The sequence below is a fragment of the Letharia lupina genome (genome assembly GCF_014066315.1).
Source record: "Letharia lupina isolate WasteWater1 chromosome Unknown contig_30, whole genome shotgun sequence".
NCBI lineage: Eukaryota > Fungi > Ascomycota > Lecanoromycetes > Lecanorales > Parmeliaceae > Letharia > Letharia lupina.
The window spans coordinates 31,547-53,745 of NW_023502999.1; the positions used below are offsets into that span (position 1 = coordinate 31,547).

Consider the following 22,199-nt stretch of genomic DNA (forward strand, 5'->3'; position numbering starts at 1 on the left):
CATTTACCGTTTATTTTATTAACTCACCTATAGACTCCACATCTTTGTTTCTTGGCTTGTAATATCTTATTTTTATTACTTAACGCGTCATCGTATATTATAATATTATTGGAATCAGAATTTTGCTTTTTTTAGATTTGTCTCGAAATATTTCGGCTTTTGAAATGTATATTGTTTAGTGTGTTTTTTATCATGAGCCAGAGGAGAAATTCGAATTCTCGTACTTAACGCATGAAATTAATGTTCTAACCTTTTGAACTACTCGGGCTTTAAATTTAGCATTACTAAACGTTTATAAATGAAAGAAAAAAGCGTTTGAACTGCTTTAATTTTTAGTTAAGCTTAGGTATTTTAACTGATTTGATGCCATGTTTCACTTGCTTGTGAAACATGGCATGCAACTATCTAAAAAGAAGGGTGGATACCCTGGCTTGAACAGGGAACTCACTGTTCCACATACAGTTGCTCTACCAATTGAACTATAACCACCTATATTATTTCTTTGTTAAAGATGTCCTATAAAAATAAAAACAGAGAATTTAACTTTATGTTGGAGTGATTTGAACACTCAATAATAAATACCAAAAATTCGTGACTTACCGATTAGTCTACAACATATATGAATGCAGCAATAATATAAGTAAAATCTTCTAGTTGTTTTTGTTGTGGAGTTGCTTATGTTGCTTTTTTTCTTCATTTTCTGATGCCATGGCATCAGTATCACATTAAAGCTTAAAATATTGATCACGTAAGGTAGATCCGACTTGAACGGACAAGATTTATAAATCAAATAGTCCTAAGCTATTCATGTATACCAATTCCATCACTACCCTTTTTTTAATGTATGATTATATAACACTTTACGATAATTATAATATTAGGATAAGCAATTAGCCGTATACCGGTTATATATCCAGTATGCCTATGTATGCCCAAGATAAGATTCGAACTTATAGCCTAAACATCTTCAGAGTTCCGCTCTACCAATTGAGCTTCTTAGGCTATGTTTTGCTTGTGAAGCAGAACATCATACTTATCTTTACATAATAAAATATGCATTAAGGTATAACTAAAACTATACATTACAAAAAGATACACTTAATTTAGCATTGGAGACAGCGGGGGTCGAACCCGAATTAACGATGTGCAAAGTAGACGTTTTACCAATTAAACTATATCCCCTACATTGCTTGCTGCTAAAATCAGGGGAATTGATCATGTTGCTATAATTATTGTTGCTATGATTATTGTCTTTCATTGTATCCAAGAGATGACTTAAACGTCTAGGATATTATACCAGCTTGCATATTGCTCTGCCTGATTTCCTCCTCACTTACATGCGCTTTTTTTACCTCCAACGAGGAACGAAGGTAAAAAGAGCAATTGATGAAAAGCTTTGCATCAAAAGATGAATGAGAGAAAAAGCAATAAGGTACTTTTGCCTTACCAAGTTAAGTAAGCTTTTTCTTTTTTCGTGATATATTAGGACTCAAATAAATAGAAAAATGCAAGCTGTTTTACCAATTAAACTATTTTTTACCCAACTATGGTATTTTTTTTTACTAACGGTGTATTATTTACCTATCTAAAAATTATGTTTTCTAATGTATTTAGCCACAACAGAAGGATGTACTCCTATATACTCTGCCGCTCTTCTAATAGATAATAACTCTTTATCCTCACGGGTATTATTGTCTGTAATAATTACACCTTGTGATTTAGGACAAGAGGCCAGCATCTTTGCTTTTGACACATAAAGATGGGTACGTCCTAGGTTATTTAACCGCATAATATCTTTAGTAGCCTCAGTATGTTTTAAACCTAAATTAGAAAAAGCAAATTTACGAATATTATATTCAGGTTTAAAGAGATCCAGGTAATATTGTTCTCTTTCAGTGAGAGCAGTAACATCACAATACTTAAGAATGTCTAAACTAAAGCCGGAAGATCCGTGCTTTAAAATGGCTCTATGTATTAGACTTTTCTTTATCTTAAATTCTCCTTCTAAATAGGATATCTTAAAGTAGTTTTTTAGCCTAGCCTTTAAATCTACAGATGAACCAACATAGGATTTACCTGACTCCCTACTAGTTCATCTGTAAACACCTGTTTTTCCTTGATTCTGATTTAAGATATCAAGCTTCTGGGTATCCGAATTTAAATAAGTAGCTGCGGGGACAACAATTTTGCCTTCAGTAGCAAAGCACGGACTATTAATGTTGCTAAGATCAGTGGAATTATTGTTGCTGCTAAGATCAGTGGGATTGTTGCTAGGATCAGTGAAGTCATTGTTGCTAAGATCAGTGGTATTCTCGTTGCTACTAAGATCAGGGGAATTATTACTGTTACTATGTTTATTGTTATTTAAATTGTTGTCTTCCATGTATCCGAGAGACGACTTGAACGTCTATGATATTATATCAGCTAAGCTTAAGTTAGCTCTGTAAACCAATTCCAGCACTCGGACTTCTCTTTGTAAAGAACCATACAAATATACTTGCAGTGTTAAGGCCAGAATGATTCGAACACTCATCTGAGCTGTCATGAGCAGCTTGCTTTACCTATTACGCTATAGCCTTTTTAGGCTTTTTTTTTTCTTGCTTGTGAATGCGAAGCATCATGGCAGAGCAAAAAATTTGCAACAAACAGTTTTCATTGCGAAGCAGTCTGAATGATGCACTTTTTTATTTAGAAAAAAAGCAACACAAGTAATAGTGGTATATTTGGTAAATGTACTAAAAGCACAAAAAAACAACCATAAGATAGTTGAGTGCTTATCTGTGTTTTTAACTATCTATAATTGCATCAGGTATAATATAAGTTTGTATGTATAAAATTAAACACTATCTGTGAAATCGTCTAGATTTGCTTAATAAATGTAACATACACCAAAAAGCCAATATGCGGATAAAGGATTCGCACCCCTATAGACTGGTTATGAGCTAGTTATGTTACTATTACATTAATCCGCATGTATTATAGAACATAACACTCAGTTTGTTAGTGAAACAACTGTATAGCCCAGACGGGAATCGAACCCGTGCTATAATGGTGAAAACATTATGTCTTAACCATTTGACCACTGGGCCTAAAATACGACCAGCAAGGTACTTTCTAAAACAATAAAGTAAGCCCAGTGCAAGTATCGCACTTACTTCTACCGATTACAAAACGGTTGCATTACTTTTATGCTAACCAGGCATTATACTCGTATTTAATTAGAGATAAGTTAAGATTAGATCTTAAATCCAAATATATAAACAGCAATCTTCAGATAAGCGTATTATTTAGTAGGTTATAAAATTAGTACCTAACGCCTAAGAACATCACAATTCTTTAAACTTAGACCTATTAATTAATATCCTGCTTTAATCTTCAGTCATATATATTTCTTAAATTCCGGTGTGTTTTCTTTGAGAGAGATAAACACGAAATTAATATCATATTTAGACTTAAAAAGAAAAAGGACCTAAAATCGTAGTATTAAACTACATATATTTAAGAATATCCTAAGGTATGTTTCGTGCCTATATGCATTCAGCACTTATCATTAACTAACGTAGCCTTCCTGCCGTGCCTATCCTTTTATTCTTTATTTTAGTGAAAAATAAAATACCAGTGTAAGTCATAGTACTTAGCGAGTTTCACACTTAGCTCTAAACTTACAGATCACAGCTATAAAAGACATTAGGGTCCTATTAAAACTATATTAATATAGAAAGATAAACAACAGGTAAACCATAGGTTAATATACCCAACTCCTTTCGTACAAGGGGCTATCCTTATTTTATTCTAACTTCCTCTAGAAGATAGAAACCATACTGTCTCACGACGTATTTAACCCAGCTCGTGTAGCTCTTTAATCGACGAACAGTCGAACCCTTCATGACTCCTGCATTCATGTGGATGAGCTAAGCCGACATCGAGGTGCCAAACTCCGCACTCAATTTGAACTCTCTGGCGCAATTAGCCTGTTATCCCTAGCGTAGCTTTTTCAATAATCCAAGACCTTTCCTTTCTGCATCTTGTGATCATATGCCCCGCTTACGCGACTGAAAGACGTGTGAGTCAAACAGTAAAGCAAGATTAAGCCGTTAAACTTGATAAGTATAGTAATTACCATTTAACCAGATATCTCTAAAACAGAGATAATTCTTATTCTTCTCCTGGTGGATATACTGGTAAACAATAAAAATCATTATTTAATCTTTCTCATTCTCTTATGTTTATTTGGTGCCAGTTACCGGGCCTTTTGCTATATACATCTTACTAACTTATGTATACTTATTTAGTAATAAAGTTATTTCTGGGCTCATTGCATGATGCTGATAACAAAGGCATAACGATTTAATTACATCTATATTTTAAAATAGTGAAAATCTTACTTATTTAAAAAAAAAAAGTTCCAACTTACATGGATATATAACTGAATTAGCAATAAAATATTAAAAAAAATATTAAAATAACACCAACTTCAGACTAAAAATAAAAAACATGTAGGCCATTTTTCTTATCAAAAAAGATGAAAAAAGCCTGTACATATTTAATTGCATATTGCGATTTTAAATATATAAATTTGGATACTCCCAGGTACTTTTTATGGGATCTGTGCCCCGCATAAACTGCCACCTAGCAATTGTTCCTTCCCTGGTAAGGTTTATATAATATGATCAATGAAGTAAAGGTGTTTCAATTTTATCTCACCAATTACCTTATACACTAAAACTATTTATATCATATTCGGTAACTAGCAACAGTAAAGCTGCATAGGGTCTTCTCGTCTAACTAGAGGTAAACTGTATCTGCACAGTTATTCCAATTTCACCGAGCCAATCATTGAGACAGCTGTTGTATCGTTACATCATTCCGTTATAATATTTGCCATAGGTTACTACCCTTAGGCTAGGATTATTATATTAACTTTAATTTTGGGTTACTTTAATTTTCTACCAAAAGCCACTTTCATGGTGACTAGAGCGCACCTTAAATATGTAAAAACTATTAACATACCAAGAAGCATCCGCTCGTTGCTCTTTTACACAATATTTCTTGTGACTTAGATCCGCGATTACCCATTATATTTTCATATATCTTTTTTGATGTTACTATACCTTAATGATTAGTTAAGCCAGATATAACTTTTCAGTCATACTTTAGTTAAAAAAGCTTTAGGGCTTTTCCGGAGTTTGCCTCTTTATTTTGCACAAAACATCATATTTCCTAAGTACAATGCTCCCTACATATTTATAATTTTATTTTCATTTGCAAATATAGCCATTATAAGCAATTCCTGAATCTATTCGTCTATACAACGTGGTCTTATTAGCAGGTTTTATAGTCTTTAGATAGATCACACAATTTTTAATGCTATTAAATTCCAACGTATTATTATCTTTTACAGATATTAACACTACAGGTCTGTTATTCATTTCTAATCTGTCATTATCTAACATATTGTTTATCTCTACTAGACTCATGTTAGTTATAAGCGCATTAGCTACAGGCTTACTAGTAAATGCATATTTCTCTAAATAAAACGTATTTGTATCTAAATATTTACTAAAAGTGCTATAATGAACGTGTAATTTATAAATAAAGTCCTCCTGAATCTCTGAATAATATATAAGCCTAGAGTAATCCTTGGTATATAAATACAAAGGTTTATTTTTAGTACTATATATGCTATTAACGATCTTCAAAGTGTTCAAATTATACTCTTTGTGTAATAAAAAGTATTGTTCTAATACGAGTTGCATACCATTGTCTACTGTAATAATGTCTAAAGTAAAACTATCAATATTATTTTCATACAAAAAGGGCAAAAAGATACCTGTTAGTATATGTGCGCTTTTAAAATACCCAATCAACCTACGAGAAAGTTGACAGGATGAACCTACATATTTAGAATTTGTAGTTTTATGAGTAAATATACATACACCCGAAACTTGTTTTTTACTTCTTACTTTACCAATGTTATCTATAAATACGGTTGAACTTCTAGTTTGGGTATTGATATTTTAAAAGTGTAATTTAAGTAAAGATTTTAAATAATTTAAACCTGCTCTAGACACATTAAGGGCAACATTAGATAATATAGAGTTAACTTCTGACTCAGAAATTACTAAATTATCGTTGTTAATGTAGCTGAAGGGTAAACTATGCGCTTTTTTATTAAAGAAATTATTCATTGTTTTACTAATTGTTTTGTCTTATTATAAATATGTTTTTTGTGGGATAACCATGCAAGACCGCATTTAACGGCCAGGGTATTCCGCTACCTTAGGACCCTCATAGGTAAAGCCGCCATTGAACGGGGGTTCCATCAAAGCCTAGCTTATATTAGTCAACTAAGCAAATCCGATAGCCAGCCGCCATCGGGCAGAGATCACACCCAATACTTCGAATTTATTTCTTTGCAGCGTGCTTTGTTTTAATTAAACAGTCGTACAACACCATTCTGTGCCTCCTATCCCATATCTGATATTAATCAAAAGGGACGGCCCACCTTCTCCCGAAGTTACGTGAGTCAATTTGCCGAGTTCCTTAATGATTGTTCACTCGAACGCCTTCGTATACTCTACTTGCTTACTTGTGGTAGTATTTAGGTACGGTAAAGCATCTGCTAAACATGTCATCTGATTTAGTTTATTACTATTTAGCAAACGAGATATACAGTTTTCCAGAACATTTGTCACTATGTAAAAATGATATTTTCTATAAATCTTAGATTTGCTCATCGTTTACCCCTTTTGGGATTATTAACAAATAATAGATTATTCATTAAAGATATAATAAACTTAGAGGCCGTAACTTTAATTAAATTCCATAAGCTTTAGGCGAGGGTATTCCCCTTTATCGTTACTCATGTCAGCATTCTCGCTTGGGTTGTTTTTTATTTTTTTTTTTAAGAATAATTTTATGCCTTATAAAGGCATAATAATAAACTTCCCCAATGTTCCGCTACCCCTAATATACAATGTAAAATTTAGATACATTAATATATTTGGACAAGGTCTCGGTATATTATTTAGATCCGTTAAATCTTCGGTGCTTTTATCCTTAAAACAAAACCAGTGCTCTGTTACGAGGTCTTCAGAAAATGGCCGCTTCTAAGCCTATTCCCTGGCCGTTTGGGATAAATACTGCCTTAATTTCACTTAACAATAATTTTGGAACCTTATTAACTCTTGTTCTGGGCTGTTTCCCTTTAGACATACAACCTTTTCGTACTATGTCTGATTATTCAATATTCATATCTAGTCCTTCCGAGAACAAAAACTCACTGATAGAGTCTTCACGACCCCCCAATGTCCGCAAAAAGCACCTTATTTATTTTTCCTAAATTAATAGGAAAAATGAGTACTAGTTGCATGAGATCACAATTCTGTACCTTCTGATATTCTATTTAAATTACCTACTTAGATAGGTTTCGCAGAAAACCAGCTATCTTAGTCAGTATTGTCTTTCACTAACTTACCACAATTCTTCGGATATCTTTACAACGATAACCCGTTCGGACTTTTATATTCCTGATTGTGGTAAGATCACTAAGCTTCGGGTCTAACCTTTGATACTGCATTATTATATTCTAATTGTTTTATCTTCGCAATATGTAAAGCAACTCTTAATTCTAAACTTCTATACTGCTCGCATCAAACATTAACTTGCTGACCCATTATGCAAAAGGTACGCTCTTATCGTTTATTTAAACTTTTTTTGAACTGCTTATAAAACTGCTCTTTCAATCATTTCCCTCACGGTACTTTTCGCTATCACATATATATCATATTTAGTCTTAGAGGAAGGTTCCCCTTTTATTCAAACAGATATGCACTCTAATTTACTTGTTTAAGACTTTTCTTATTTCATTCACATTACTTAAAGAATCTCTTTTGATTTCTTTTCCTGAAGTTAGTAAGATATTTCAATTCACTTCGTTTATTTTTAAGACACATAATTTCTTATTAGAGTTGAACATGCACTTCATGCATGTATCGTATATATTACACATTTCATTTCAGCCGATCCATATAGTCATTCCACTATATAAGCTAGCTCTCTTTGATATATAGCTATGATTCCATAACAATCTCTTTGTATACTTGCTTGTCATTTTATCATCTATTCTTCTAAGAATAGAAGAAATGACAAAAATAATACTTTCCATATCATTTACACTACTAGTGTAGATTATATTTAAGATCTATTTTATCATTCTTATTGTTTATGATAAGATAAATCGGGTCATTATGATTCGAACATAACACTTCCTCAACCCAAATGAGACGCCTAACCAACCTGGCTCTAACCCGTATATAAAGAGAATATATAAATATAATATGTCTATGTTTACTTCAGAGAATATCCGATTCGAACGGATGTGATCATTTTAACCAAATAAGTTTCAAGCTTATCACCTTAAACCACTCAGACAATTCTCTTATAATAATATACTAGTAAATGATTCCTCAGCGGTTTGAACGCCGAACCTACTCTTATCAAAAGTATACTTTACCAGTTAAGTTAAGGAACCTTTATTTTAAATACATAAAAAAAATACCTTCATAAAATATTAACAATGCCACTACTACTAGAGTAAAGAGTGTTTATTCTTTTTTTAATAAAATTGAATTTTTAATACTTACGGAAAAAAGATGATTCGAACATCCAGGTGTTTATTACACAATATTTAGCAAATATCCTGCCTTACCGATAGCAATTTTTCCTCCTTTTCTCCCTGGTCCTTGGAGGAAAATAAAAATATAAAGTAGAAAAGGGAGCAAAACTTGCAAAAATTATAAACGAGTTAGACCGGCTACGATCCGGCATCCTCCTTCTCGACAAGAAGGCCCTTTACCAATTAAGTTACTAACTCTAAATCTTATAATTTACGGCCAGCCGAACTTGAATCGGCACACATCGTTTGGAAGACGAACGGTCTACCAGATTAACCTATGGCCGTTTTTTTTGTTTTAGAAAGGAGGGCAATGTTTTAATCTTCTACTCTTCCATCTTCTCTTTTTATGTTAACAATATATCTACCCTTGAAAATGAATGGTCAGTAATTTAGACCCTTTTTATTGAGAGTTTTCTCTCTCTTCAGAAGAGATGAATGTTTTGAACGCGTAAAATTAGCAGCCTCACGTCTAGAATCATAAGAGGTTGTAATTCCAGTCTCCTGATCTGTTACTTCTACTTCTAAACCAGGATTGGGTTTATGTATTCTATTAGCAGCCTTTTGCTTCATTTTATCTGAAGCTTCATGCGTATGCTTGTAACCTAACAAGGAATGAGCAAATTCAAGTATGTTGTACTTATGCTCCAAGTGTTCTAGATAGTACTGTTCCCGCTCTTTTAGTATGGATAGATCACAGTACTCAATAATATCTAGACAAAAGGCGGAAGTACCATACTTTAACAGGGCTCTCTAGATTAGACTATTAGTAGTCTTAATGCGTCCTTACAGGTACTTAATACTAAAGTAGTTAGCCATCCTTTCATTGAGATCTCCAGTTGAACCAATATATGATTTACCAGCCTCTCTTCTAATTCAGCGATATATACCTGCTTTACCTTTGTTTTCTCTTAAAATATCAATCTTCATAGTTCCAGTGTCATTCTAAGACATACGTGGTACCGTTGTGATCTTGTTTTCGCTATCGGGGACAACAGCTAAAACCTCTTCACTATAGGGGATGCTTCGCAACACAACTGCTATATTGTTACCGATATTTTGGGCATAGCTAATTGAGTTATTATCAGTATTAGGCTCAATCTCGACTATTATGTTATCAGCAGACTTAAAGGCCTTGAAACACACAGAGAAAGGGGCAAACTGTATTCTGGATGCTGGGACATTGTAGTATCTCTTAGCGTTAAAAGTTAATTTCATTGTTTTATTACTTTTCATTTTCCTCTTAACTAAGATCCTCAATAATAAATAGAAATAAAAAGAATTAATCAAACAACATCAACAAAATGTCAATATAGTATAGAAGACTCTAGACCCAGATGATGGTTTTCAGTAAAGTGGTAGGCTAATACTCTTCATAAGCCTACACCTATAAAAGCAGTCCCTATCATTACGTGAAGACCATGAAAACCTGTACCGAAATAGAAACAAGAACCATATGTACTGTCGGAAAATGTGAATGAAGAAACTGTATATTCTAAACCTTGTAAACCAGTAAATATTAAGGCTAACATTACAGTAAGCACTATACCATACAAGGCTCCACTTCTATTTCCCTGTATTAAAGAATGGTGGGCATAAGTAACTGTAAAGCCTGATGATAATAATATAACTGTGTTTAGTAAGGGTAGCTCAAACGGATTAACAGAATCTATACCCTTAGGTGGTCACTGAGATCCCATTTCTGCAGCAGGTGATAATGCACTATGGAAAAATGTTCAAAAAATAGCCAGAAAAAACAATGCTTCACTAACTATAAACAAAGCAACTCCCATATTTAGACCCCTTTGTACAGCTAAAGTATGATTACCTAAGTATGTTGCCTCACTAATAACGTCTCTAAATCAAAATGACATGGAAAAGATTACTAGAAGTAAAGCCATGTACAAAAAATACTGTGCTAAAGAAAAGCCATGCATTGTTAAAACACCTGATGTAGTAAGAGCTAAAAGAGATATACATGTAAAAATAGGCCAGGGTGAGGGAGAAACAAGATGAAAAGGATGAGCTTGAAAATTACTCCTTACTAAGTTTGTCATCTAAGTTTTACATTAAGTTTTACGAATACACAGCAGAGTAAACAATAAGGAATAGCTGATTTGAACACCTAACCTACCGTGTGTAAAACGGTTGCTCTACCGTTGAGCTAATTCCCTTATATTTGTTTTGCGCATACGAAGCATGCGTATCATGATATAAATACATAAACTATGTTGCCATATACATAAATGTATCTATTAATAATTGGTTTAGATAAGACCTACGGGGTTCGAACCCATATAATGATGATTAAAAGTCACATATTTTACCAGTTAAACTAAAGTCTCTAGGTTTATTAACGATCATCTAAAATAGTACGTACTGTTGTTTACTTTAGGTGTTAAGCTTTAACAGGATAGTTTACATAAAGATAAGCTAGTCTAATCCTTTTGTTTTATTGTTATAACAATGGCACCAACCATAGCTAATAATAGTATTATAGATGTTATTATAAGCCATATAGAATAACTTGTATACATAATGTTACCTATACTTGTTATATGTGTTGTTTCTGCCAGACTACCATCTCAGGTTTTAGAAGTTGCAAACATTAATTCACTATTGTTACTAGTGGGATTGAAGGATTTATTTAGAGAAAAGATAATAAAGATAAAATCTTTAAAGACATCATTTAGATTAAAGCTTGATGAATTGAGAGGTAGTACTTTATATACAGGATAAATAAAAGACACACCTATTAATAGTGCTAATGGTATACTATTACTAGTATCAGACAAAAGCTCAGATATTCTCACGTTTATTAACATTAATATAAATAAAAATAAGATTGAAACAGCTCCAACATAAACCAATAAATACGATAAACCTATAAAGTTTAAACCTAAAACTAGTAAATAAGATGCTATACTTAAAAAGAGTCCTATTAAAAACAATACTGACACTATGGGGTTTTTATTTATTATAACAAAAATACCCGATAAGATAGAAGCCAAGGAGATAAGGTCTAAAGCTTCCGCACTATAACCATTAGTAAAAGTTTCACTTAGAAGATCTAAATTATCAATCATATTAAATTGTAGAGGATTTATATCTCATGATTTATGTTAACTACATAATTTTTATTTTTACATAGCTCTTTTTAATGAGAAACATGTGGCAATTTTTACTATACATGGGAGTTAGCGCGTATAAGACTCGAACTTATAATCCTTGTGGCCGAAACACATCGCTTAACCAGTTAAGCTAACACGCTCTAATGTAAAAAAGAGAAAACGTATAGCCTTTTAGCTAAATTATAACAATATTATATGTAATATTGTGTTGTTTTTTTTCTCATTTTCACATATTTTTTTTTTAGAGAAATCAGATGCTGATGCCATGATGCTGATGCCATGATGCTTCGCATTCACAAGCAACCGCAATAAAAAGTGCATCCATGGGCTTTAAGTTACATTCTAGTATCTTCTCCTATTAATAGTAAAAACTAATAATGAGAACTATGTGTATATTTCCTTTCATTGTTCTACAAAAGGGACTGCCAGCTTAACTGTATAAACTACCAGTTATCTACAAAAGATATCTAGACAAAGATAAGACCTACGGGGTTCGAACCCATATAATGATGATTAAAAGTCACATATTTTACCAGTTAAACTAAAGTCTCTAGGTTTATTAAGATATATTACACAAATTACAGAAACACATCGGTTAACCATTTAAGCTAAGATGCTTTAATGTAAAGATAAAAAAGTCTTATATTATTTAGGATGCTTCTTGTGCTGATGTTTTTAATAAAAACAAGCAAGAAACACAACGCATAAAAAAAATAAGCGTGATGGCATCAAGCAAGCAAATAAACAGCCCTTAAAGTGAATCGAACACTTATCAAAATATTAACAGTATCTCGCTCTACCGTTGAGCTACAAAGGCTATGGATGCTCTGCTTCTTGTTCCACAAAAGCAACACAAATAATAGTTATCTGCTTCGCTGTTTAAATAAAACATATGATGCTTCTGATGCTGATGCACTTTTTATTGCGGTTGCTTGTGAATGCGAAGCATCATGGCATCAGCATCTGATTTACTGAGGAAGAAAAAAAGCAACCGGCCACAATAAGCACAACAAGAATACTCGGATTTGAACTGAGAATTTGAAGTTTGAAGCTTCCTATTTTACCATTAAATTATACTCTTTGGCTTTAAATCTGTTTTATGCAGTACTTTAATTTTTTTTAGGCTTGCTTGTGTAGCTTTTGTGGAACAACAAGCAGAGCATCCATGGCAGAGCATGTAAAATGTTTTTAACTTGCGGAGCATTAATAGGAAACAAGAGACTCGAACTCTTAAAAGCTTAGTGCTATTGAGTTTACAGCTCAACCCATCTTGCCAATTATGGAAGTTTCCTTTAGTTGCTGATTAGATCTCAGGGGATGAAAATAAAAACTTATCCAACAAAACTTTTCCTGATCTTATCTAACGCCCAATGGTAGAGTCATAAACACCCAAGACTAAACCAGCTTCTAATTTAGATAGGTCTCTATATTTTTCTGTGTTTATATTAACAACCAACACGGGTGTAGCTATAGACTTCCTAATTTTATTTTTGGTTTCTTCCGTCTGTACTATAGTTCTCATTTTGACCAAGGTAGCTTCAGGTACAGTACGCCTGCTTCTTTTTAATATGCTTGCCTCATTATGGGTTGCTAACGAAGTTGAGCATCACCATAAGAAGAACCTGCCTGCTTTAAAATATTATAATCGGGTTTTAGGTTATACAAATATAACTGTTCCTTTAAAATAACGTTTTTAAGAGAACAATCTTCAATAATATCTAGCTAAAGTTCTTTCTTGTTATTGCGAAACATTTCAAGAGTGCTAAATTAATTAACATACGAATTTTAGACAAAGCATCGTGGTTGAAGTCTTTGACAAATATTTTGGATAAATTTATGCTTGATCCAACCTAAATTTTATTGTTTATTTTGTTAGTCCATATATATACACCACACTTTACTCTGTTTTCCTGTATAATCGTATTTTGCACGGATAACTCGCCTAATTTATCATGTATTATTTCTATTTTTGTTTTCATTATCTGCTTCGCTGAGGAAGATAATTGAACTCTTGTAGTATTTTTATACCTTTTACGGTATAATACCATTGAGTTTACAGCTCAACCCCTCATACCAACAAATGGAACCTTCCTTGTATTGGTGTTGCAAAGCATCATCTTTAATAAAACTCCCTATGTACAACAGTGAACAGTAAACAATAAACAGTAAACAATAAACAGTAAACAATAAACAGTAAGCAGTAAACAGTAAAGAGGTATATTAGTTAAGTGTTTAGATGTGGCTAAATCATACTGTTTTCTAGTTAAACACAAACTAAAAAAAGTACGTATGTATTGGGGGTGTTACAAAGCAATAAGGAGTTATTGATCCCTTATTGCTTTGTAACTGGGGTATTTTTAATATTCATTAATCCCGTGCAATTTCCACTACACGAACCATATTTCGACTTAACACCAATCAAAGTCACGCATACGAAGACATCATGCCTAAGTTATTAGACCAAATCGCCTAAATTATAAATAAACACTAGCCGAACTTATTGCACATACTTCTTCCGGCGCCTGACGAGTAGTTAGTACCTATCTGAGATTAGATTCACCGTGCCGTACTTATACACGATTACTAGTAATTCCTATTTCACGCAGTCGAGTTACAGACTACAATCCATTGTTAGTGTTTATCCAGTTTTGGGGGATTAGCTCAATTTCGCAATTTCACACCCTTTTGTAAGGCCTACGTGGCACGTCTATAGCCCACAATATTTAGGCCATGATGACTTGTCCTAGTCCCTGTTATCATATCCAATATAGCGGGGAACTACTCTATCTAAAAATAAAGTAAGGGTTTACGTTAATTTAATGGAACTAACCAGAGTCTCGCGACATTAACTGAAGACAGCCGTGCAACGCTTGTAAAGATATCTTATTGCCTCTTTTTCTTTTTCTTCTTTAATTAATGTTGTCAGAACAAGAAAAAAAATAAGAAGATTAAAAATAAAAACAATAAAAGATATAAATATTCAAATTGTGGTAAGGTTTTTTGCGGGTCATCAAATTAAACAACATACTTCACTACTGGTTTCAGAAACGGTCTAATGATTTCAGTTCCAATGTTGCCAAATTACTCTTGAGGTGGAATGCTTACACTTTCATTTATAGAATAAACTTATTTATCTAATCTATGACATTCATCATTTTCTGCTTAGACTACTGGGGTATCTAATCCTGTTCGCTACACTAAGCCTTCGTCCCTCAACGTCAGTTATCACATAAGGAGATGCTTTCGCCTATGCCTGTGCCATCTTTTTGGAGGTATAACAGAATTTCATCTCTACACCAGCAGTACATTATAGCCCCCTCATAAGTAACTCTAGTAAATTAGTCCCTTTTTATTACTTTAGGCTTGATTTACCGTCTAGGTACCCTTTAAACCGATTAAACATGAATAACACTAGTCTTCTACGTATTACCGCGACTGCTGGCACGTAATTTGGTCAAGACACATAAGCAGACAATGTCATTATCATAATTCTACCTAGAATTTTATTCGACATAGTCGATCTTGCATCATCTGTACAATGATGCAAGTAGCTATTGCTATACATTCCTCCAAGTTGCTGGTTCAGCCGTTAGGCTATTGACCAATATTCCTCACTGCTGTGACAATCGTCATGGGCTTTATTCAGGCCCACTGTGGTCGATCAACCTTTCAGTTACGACTTCGTGCGTATAGCTAGTTAGGCTTTTAATCTTAACTACTACCTGGCACGAGATACGAACTTCTAAGAGCGAAACTTAACTTTCTTTATTATTATAAGGCATTTTTTCCTTACTCCAAGGTAGTTACATTATCTTAAACTCACCTGTACACCACTACTAGTTAAAACTAGTCGTTCGATTAGCATGTGTCAAGCATTTGGACAGCGTTCATTCAGAGCCATCATCAAACTCAACTCTAAAGTAGTATATTTTACCATCGTAATGATACTACTACTAATGTAGTGTTTTAACAAAGAGACAAATGTAAAATATACATATTATTATGGTTTTACATATTTTACATTTGCTAGTTATGCCTCGATCAAAATCGTGGTGAAATATAAATACAAACTTGAACTCGATAATTTGTTCGTTATTATTCCCATCAGTAAAATAAACTTTACTTGCGGAGCATGTAAGTTATACCTCTTATTAGGTAAGACATTTTTGTATTGATTTGCTCAGACGTCTTGATATTTAAAGTCTGAGAATGGAACTTTAGTGATTTTAGAATTTCAAAAAGACCACTAATAAATGATTTATCTAAGAAAATAAAGCCTGTATACTTAGGGGATATATCAGTTTAGTGGTATCTTTTATAGCTATTACCAAATTTTGTTGCAGGGTTAAAGGAAAAACTTTTAACATTTATATTATTAAGCGGCATTATAGTGTTAGGTTTTTATATAAACATATGATGATTTGACTTGTTTCAGATTCGAACTGAAAGATTAGTAGTTTTCTTTTCGTTTTTTATTTTTATTCATTTTCTTCTATTGTTGTTCCTTTTATCCTTTCTCTTTAGATAAAGGAGAAAATGCGAATAAAATTATAATAAACTTAAAAAGAAAAACAAAGATGAAACTACTTGGTTTACCAATAAACTACAAATCTGTTTAACTGGATACAAATAAGCCGGTTCCTGTTATTGTCTGTGAGTCTAAATGAAGGCTAGGTTTAGGATTGACATTTAATAGCTAGACTAAACTGGACAAAGTAAACTTTTAATTCTTGTCACATATATAAAGTATACCTCTTATTTTCTGCTAAAGACCAACACTTTCGTATCTGCACGAATTTGTATAAGATATAAAAATTATCAATAGACGTATGCATAAACCTAATAAGCTTTGGACTTCCCTATGCTATTTACTTAAAAGTAGCATTAAACAATGTGTATCACAGTACTAACCGTTTTTAGATGTAATTTTATAATGGTAAAAAAAAAATTATATCTACACAACCTATGGAGATGTGCACCAGCCCTAGGTTAAAATTGATATTAGATAGACAAATTAAAAACATAATCAAATAAAACAAGTAGAATAACTATGTTAGCAGTAACTATAATTTAGTTATAAAAACGCGTGTATTAAATAAACGTACAAACCTAGTTAAATTGTATTTTGAAAATATATATATCATTACTATAAGTAAAATAAAAGCAAAAGTTATTTGATTTAAGAAATAAAAAGGTACTAGTTGTGGCATATCATTAGAATACTATTAATTGTTGGTGCTATCCATTCTAATATATGCATCGTAACCTAATTAAAGATAAAAGGGTCAAGGTATAAAATAATACATAAATGAGCTCTTTAGACGTCTGTTTGTAAGACTTAAAAAGCCTTTTTTGTAATTAATCAAAGCTATCAATCTTAACATTGTGCTAGGCCAAGACTTTCTTATTAAAACATAGTTGTTATAATTTATTAAGAATAGTTTATGTAAAAACACATTTAATTATAGAAGAAGGAGAACTAACTGTGATGCATCGCAACAAGCAAGCCAGTACTGAGACTGGTATCGATAAACATATAATTAACACGCCTTTCTCCCCGCCGGCCTGTCATCTGTCCATCTTTTATATTTAACAGCTGGAGAGTGCCTGTTGCTATTAAGTGTTGGGTTAATACTAAAATAAAAGGTTAACAATACTAATATTGCGATTAAGGATATGAGAAAAACCAAATTAATCCATATTGTAAGAACCGTGTATCAGGGTAAAGAAATTGTAGAGTTATCCTTGTAATTATCCTCATAATAATAATTAAGGAAATTGCCCTAGCACTCAGCAATTATCTCTTTTTTACTTCTGATACATTTACATGTATCACTGCTAAAATTAAGATTGAAAACATTAACACAATTGTCATTGTATGATAACTGACTATCATATAGATATTGTTCTATACTGTTTTGTAAGTTTTTATCTCGAGTTTTACTAAATGGCATTTTTTCTAGTTCAAAGAAGCAGGCAGGTAAAAGGGCCTGACGATTTTTTTGACAGTCTAAGCTGGGTCATAAGACGTTTTTTGTTTGCTTTATTTTATGCTTTTTCATCTGATTTTCCATGTGATTTTTAATCTGATTTTTAATCTGATTTTTCCTTTTTCATCTGATTTTTCATCTGATTTTTCAGATGGTGAAAAATGAAAAATGAAAAATGAAAAAAGAAAAAACAGAAAAAGAAGTATGGCATCTCATTTAAATTATGTGAATGACTACGATCGATTAGAGTGGAGTAGCTTTTTTTACCAAACAGCCTAGTTTTTGCAGAATTATAAGGAAGAGCTTACTTCTCCTGTATATGTATATAAGTGGTTTAGTGTTCGGATCTCCAAGGTCAGAGGATCAAAGATTTAAAACAATATTGACCTGTTTTGGGGTCTTACCAGCTAAATGTATAGTTTGAGTTAGTAGATCTAACAGGTTTTGTACTTCAGATTTGCTAAAAAAAAAAAGCAAAGTTTTTTCATATGTAAGCTTCAGCATAATTGTCTTTACCATTACCAAAAACTCCTATAAGATCTGTATACGCTATATTAGTGGTTAGATGAGGAGGATTTAATTGTTCTAAAATAAGGTGATAGTTTGTAGCTTATAGCCCTGACATATCTATAGCTATACCATTATTTTTGGGTTTATTTTTTTCAGATTTTGGACGATAATACATGGTATGAGGGATCTTATTCGCATTTTCTCCTTTCTCTTTAGAGAAAGGAGAAAATGCAGAAAAAAGGGGGTAGTTTTTTTAAAGTGTTAATACCTCTGTGAAGTAAGATTTTTTTTTCATTCCGTTTTTAATGTAAATCTAGGGCGTCTTTAATATATGAAGAAGTTAAGACTACGAACACTTGTGCTTGAATAAAAGCTATTCCTAGTTCTAAACCTGAAAATGCTATAATAAAGCCTAATGGTATTAAACCTATGAAAAAATAAACGAATCCTGATGTCATAATATTATAAGCGAAACCGCTCAAGATGTTAAGTAACATATGACCACTTAATCGGAACCACAAATTTATCCTCTCATTATATAATATAAGTAACTTTTATTGTGTCTAAAACAACATGTAATACTGAAGCCCTGTATAGCTATAACTAGAATATTTAATAACGTTTTACCTTAAAAAGCCCATATATTCTAGTAATTTTAAACTAACTTAAATAAATGTGTACCTTTAAAAGGGTTAGTTCTATTTTCTTTTAAGTCTAAAGATATACTAGCTTGACGATAACCTAATGCTCTAGCTGCGGCACCTATAGAAGGGTATATTGTAACCTCCTTAGTATCGACATTAGTAACCTCCACTTTCTTAAAAGTTTTTTGAACTTTTTCCACGTTAATTAAATTTGGACTTTTATCTTTAGAGATGCTCCGCAAGAGTAATTTAAAAGTATATCTAGCAAAAACAGGTTCATCTTGATTCAAGAAAATGTAATGTTCGAGATATCTTTTATCGAGACCTAAGATACGGTTGCTTGTGAATGCGAAGCATCATGGCATCAGCTGCTCTAATGGCGTGGTAAATAGTAGTAGTATTTGTTTCCATATCAGTTACCTCAACTTTGATACTTCTAGCTTGAACTGCGGACAATTTAGCTAAACTTTCTGGAGATCTTTTATAGGCAGCAATACGCATCTTCTCTAGAGAAGCTTCTGAATGTTTTCATCCAGATCCTCGAGAAGGGCTTCCAGGAGTTTTTAAGATATTATACTCTGGAGAGTATACTTCAAAAAAGTGTTTTTCTCTAGAAATAAGACTATAAATGTCAATGTCACATCTTTCTAGGATAGTAACACTAAAATTATGAGAAGCGTATTTTAATAATGCAACACAAACAGGCATACTTTTTTCGTTTAGTAGTCTATTAACATTGTAATACTCCAACAATCTACGTCTTAAATCTACGGAACTACCGACATACTTTTTACCATTTATTTTATTAGTTCACAAATAAATTCCGGCTTTACCCTTAACATATTTAACGATATCTAGTTTGTCTTTGTCAGCGTCAGAAAAAAGAGCTGATGCCATGATGCTTCGCATTCACAAGCAACCGGAAAAAGAACCATCCTTACTTGAAGTTGAATACGCTCTTGCTTGCAGAGAGAATTTGGCCTTAGCCCTGGCAACGCCTCCCAAACAGGTAGATTGATAAAAAAAGCTACGGTATCTAACGTTATTTAAGTTAAAGCTATAGAGTAAAACAGACTTACTAATTGAATTTTTAATAATGCTTCCCATCCCCATAGACTGAGACGAAGTCTATGCATAGGGGGATAAATAAGACAAGTCGTCCACAATTCTATCCTTTATTTAATGGTAAATAAACTTCATTTTTAATCAAAGATGTTTAAATTATCCTTTCTTCAAAGGTGTGCTATACGAAGTATGGCATCAACAAGATTAACTTTACTATTTATATAATAACAGAATGTATAAGAATATTTAATGAGGAAAGGCTATTGTGGTATCTTTAATCTTGAATTATTTAATTTATTTCAAGAACCGGATTTCCCGGCGTCGAGAGTACACCTTACAGTATTACCTTTTAATACTGAAGAACCGTCTACTCGTTGCTCTTTTACAGAAAATGTCTGACTTAGATCCGCGATCACCCATTTCTATTACTAGAATCTCTAATGATATTACTATACCCTCAGTGATTAATGAGGCCGGATAAGAAGTTTCCGTCTTATCTTTAGTTATTAGAGCTTTAGGGCTTCCCCGGAGTTTGGCTCTTTAGACACAAGAATAACGAGGCGCCTACTCTCAGCTTATTATGTTGGCTGCTAATCTAAGACCCAAAGAAACATTTCTAGCTAAATATGAAATAAATTCTATTAATACCAGTAGAGGTAACAGTCCTAAGGGACAACCTGCAGGTACGAATAAAGAGAAAAAGTTTAGGCCATGTTTTTGAAAACCTAAGATAGTTGCTCCTAATACTACGGTGAAACTAATAAAAAATGTTAAAATAAAATGTGATGTGGAGGCAAAACTGTACGGTACCATACCTATCAAATTATTTATTAGGATAAATATAAATAATGCATAGATAAAAGGAAAATACATTTGTCCTTTGTTTGCGTTTATTTGGTTTATTACTATGCTGTGTATAGTAGCATAAACAGACTCTTGACTTATTGATCAGCTATTAGCTATTACTTTATTATAGGTTGTAGCTAAAGGGTTTAAAACTAAAGCTACAGATGAAGTTGTTGTTAAATATAGTCCAATATTAGTTAAAGAAATATGAAGGTTAGCTAAAATAGGGGCATCTAAACTTAAAAGATTCCTTATCTCAAATTGATCTAAAGGACTCTCAAGAGGGCCAGAAGAAAGATTTAAGGAGCTGCTAGAGTCAAGAATTAGCGTGTAACTAGTTAGCATGTGGCAATCTCTATATATAAATGCAAAATTAACCGAACTTAATACTATTATAACATGTGCTGTCAACGTATTACACTGCCTAGGTTCAGCACATGTTTTCAATTTAAAACTTATTAATAACGTTAATTGATATCTGAGTAAGGTGATTTTTATTGTGACTTTTATTAGTTATATGTTTAAGCGGCATTAAAGATATTTGATTTAATAAGTCTTTTTGTAGCTAGTGAAGCTGAGCTTCATTTTCTATAAGAGGAAAACATTAGTAGGTATGATTTCAAAACTGTATAAAATACAGGGAAGTAATATTATAAAAGCTATTACTAATGGTAAAAGTATAGTTCAGCAAAATGACATCAATTGATCATAACGTATTCTAGGAAAAGAAGCTCTTCCCCATATGAACACAAATATCATAATGCAGGCCTTAAATCCCAAGGTTAGGCCATATATCATTCCTTCTATTAAGGGGTCAGATAATAAAGTTTCATATCCACTATATATAATACTAACATATAAATATAAATCGATGTATTTAATCAAGTCTAGAAGAGATGTAAAATTTAGTAAATAACCACCCAAAAAGAGTATACTTGTTAAAATACAAATAAGAACAATACTAGCATATTCGGCTAAGAAGAAAAAAACAAATATAACTGCTGCATGTTCTGTCATAAAACCACTAACTAGCTCAGATTCCCTATGTAATGTATATAAAAAGAAAATTAAGGTTTTAATTTCTCTAATTATTATTCACCTTAAACCTATATTGGTTTTTATAAACAAGATTTGAATTTAAATATTTACCTACTGTAACTTTAGATATGTTTAAATGTTTGGCTAACTCAAGATTATTTTTAAAATTTTTAATTAAATTATTGTTTAAATCATATATACCTACTCCATTAGGATGTTTACTTATTCTACCGCTTCTCTTTTTCTTTGCTTCTTCACTATGTTGTTTACCAAACATAGGATTAAACTCACCTGGTTTACT

At 32.4% G+C, this 22,199-nt stretch overlaps 13 non-coding genes across 13 annotated transcripts; all 13 read right to left on the bottom strand.

Annotated features, from left to right (window-relative positions):
- Positions 1-416: 416 nt before the first annotated feature.
- HO133_007565 lies at positions 417-489 on the bottom strand. The gene has a single exon. It is a non-coding gene; the product is annotated as a tRNA-His (tRNA).
- Positions 490-929: 440 nt separating this feature from the next.
- HO133_007566 lies at positions 930-1,002 on the bottom strand. Its single transcript has one exon. It is a non-coding gene; the product is annotated as a tRNA-Phe (tRNA).
- A 1,504-nt stretch (positions 1,003-2,506) lies between these two features.
- On the bottom strand, positions 2,507-2,579 carry HO133_007567. Its single transcript has one exon. It is a non-coding gene; the product is annotated as a tRNA-Met (tRNA).
- Positions 2,580-3,017: 438 nt separating this feature from the next.
- Positions 3,018-3,089, bottom strand: HO133_007568. Its single transcript has one exon. It is a non-coding gene; the product is annotated as a tRNA-Glu (tRNA).
- A 41-nt stretch (positions 3,090-3,130) lies between these two features.
- On the bottom strand, positions 3,131-3,201 carry HO133_007569. The gene has a single exon. It is a non-coding gene; the product is annotated as a tRNA-Thr (tRNA).
- Positions 3,202-8,461: 5,260 nt separating this feature from the next.
- On the bottom strand, positions 8,462-8,533 carry HO133_007570. The gene has a single exon. It is a non-coding gene; the product is annotated as a tRNA-Ile (tRNA).
- Positions 8,534-8,802: 269 nt separating this feature from the next.
- HO133_007571 lies at positions 8,803-8,875 on the bottom strand. The gene has a single exon. It is a non-coding gene; the product is annotated as a tRNA-Asp (tRNA).
- Positions 8,876-8,889: 14 nt separating this feature from the next.
- Positions 8,890-8,962, bottom strand: HO133_007572. Its single transcript has one exon. It is a non-coding gene; the product is annotated as a tRNA-Gly (tRNA).
- A 1,814-nt stretch (positions 8,963-10,776) lies between these two features.
- On the bottom strand, positions 10,777-10,848 carry HO133_007573. Its single transcript has one exon. It is a non-coding gene; the product is annotated as a tRNA-Val (tRNA).
- A 98-nt stretch (positions 10,849-10,946) lies between these two features.
- HO133_007574 lies at positions 10,947-11,019 on the bottom strand. Its single transcript has one exon. It is a non-coding gene; the product is annotated as a tRNA-Lys (tRNA).
- Positions 11,020-11,872: 853 nt separating this feature from the next.
- On the bottom strand, positions 11,873-11,945 carry HO133_007575. The gene has a single exon. It is a non-coding gene; the product is annotated as a tRNA-Arg (tRNA).
- Positions 11,946-12,283: 338 nt separating this feature from the next.
- HO133_007576 lies at positions 12,284-12,356 on the bottom strand. Its single transcript has one exon. It is a non-coding gene; the product is annotated as a tRNA-Lys (tRNA).
- Positions 12,357-12,551: 195 nt separating this feature from the next.
- On the bottom strand, positions 12,552-12,622 carry HO133_007577. Its single transcript has one exon. It is a non-coding gene; the product is annotated as a tRNA-Asn (tRNA).
- Positions 12,623-22,199: the final 9,577 nt, after the last annotated feature.